Here is a 1,662-nt window from a genome sequence, read left to right as displayed (position 1 = left end):
GAAAAAATTATTCACATATATAATCACTAAAATTATATATTAAAATTTACTTAGATCAAGACAAAAAAATATTACAAGAACTAAAAAATATAATATTATGAACTTGTTACTTTATAATTTAACAATATCCAATATACAAAGGCTAGTATTTGGTCTACTTATGCTAAAGTGGAAATTGGATTGAACCATCCAGTCTAAATCATGGCCCATCAAGGGCCTCAATTCAATGATTTGATTTGTTTTAATCACAATACATAATTTTATTATATTTATTTTTAAAAAAAATAAATGACAAGTAAAATTTTAAAAATAAACTATCAAATTTTTAAAGAAAAATATGATGTAATTATATGATTATGATTAGATTATCAAATCAATTTAATTTTTTTTTTATAAAAATAATCTACATGTATAGGCTTACAAAATAAATGAATTGAATCATCAGAGTGGGGCTTATGGTGCATCCACATCCCCAAATTGAACAGTCTAGCTTACTTTAAGCCTTCTCCATTCTATTTTCAGATACGTTGCATATCAGCCAATATTTAAAATCTTGATTTCATCTGTATTTTTTAAATCTTTTAATTGCATTTCATATTCATGCTATGATTTGATCTATATACTAACTTGTTCATCAAACTCCAGGAATCCACTCAAAGTTTGTTACATAATGGTGCCAGAATCCACATTAAGATGGTATTCAACAGCCTAGTGTGGATCTTCTTTGACATTTCAAGTGGCAAAAATTTTAAATATTTCACTCTGGTACTTTTAATCTACTTTCCTTTAACATGATGAAATGATTATGTTACATTTTTCATCACTTTTTATTTATTTATTTTTAAGGTATTTGGTTCCATGATGAGCTTGGCAGTGATGGGAAAATATATCAGTTTCTTGAATCTGATAAGCCTTGGTAAGATCCGATCCTCAGAATTTTCTTACATTTTCGTGGGCTTTCTTGGCTGAGGCTAACCACTTCCACCTCAACCTCTTAATTTTCATGCTCTTGAAGTTGTTTTGGGATCGCTAATCGGACCAGCTATGTACGAGCGGTTGGTGTGATTTATAGAGATTGTTCAAAGAGGACAGGGCATATGAAATATATGAAGTTGGTTTAATCATCCGCAAAATGCGAAGTTACAACAGCATATCTGTGAAAAAGGAGTGATGTATAATTGCTCTTCATTATTTTGTGTTTGTTCATGAGCAATTAATGAGCATCATTGTGTGTAATGTCAGATTTACTTCTTCAGTGAAAGACTCAGACTTCATTAGAATAATATCAAGTCTTTTATGATGTTAAAAACCCATGTTATAAGAGAGAGTTCAGTTGCACATAATTAGTTTTCGTAATGAAATAAAAAAAAAATATGGACAAGAGATGACTTTGTTGAAAATAAACTTGATTTTACATAATTCCGAGTTTTAAAAATTTATGTAAACAAGTATGATTTTGTTCGTGTGCATACTTCAAGGACCTTGTGAAATATTCAATGTATGTAGGTGAAGTGTCATGAACTAAATAGTACTAACACAACACTGACCTGTCGATTTTTAAAAAAGGCAAGACACAATACGTTTAAGACAAGTTAAAAAATTTTATTAAATGTCATATATATGAAAAGGGAAGGGAGGAGACGATGGTGGCTAAATGGGAGG

General features: G+C 29.5%; 1 long non-coding RNA gene across 1 annotated transcript; it reads left to right on the top strand.

Moving 5' to 3' along the window:
- Window positions 1-644: 644 nt before the first annotated feature.
- LOC145791071 (uncharacterized) lies at window positions 645-1,313 on the top strand. Its single transcript, XR_014330718.1, has 3 exons — window positions 645-765; window positions 847-916; window positions 1,016-1,313. It is a non-coding gene; the product is annotated as an uncharacterized LOC145791071 (long non-coding RNA).
- The last annotated feature ends 349 nt before the right edge of the window (window positions 1,314-1,662 follow it).

Source organism: Camellia sinensis, chromosome 5, assembly GCF_055761805.1.
Source record: "Camellia sinensis isolate YWXY chromosome 5, ASM5576180v1, whole genome shotgun sequence".
NCBI lineage: Eukaryota > Viridiplantae > Streptophyta > Magnoliopsida > Ericales > Theaceae > Camellia > Camellia sinensis.
The sequence above is the reverse complement of the archived record's forward strand: the minus strand, read 5'-3'. Positions and strand labels throughout refer to the sequence as shown.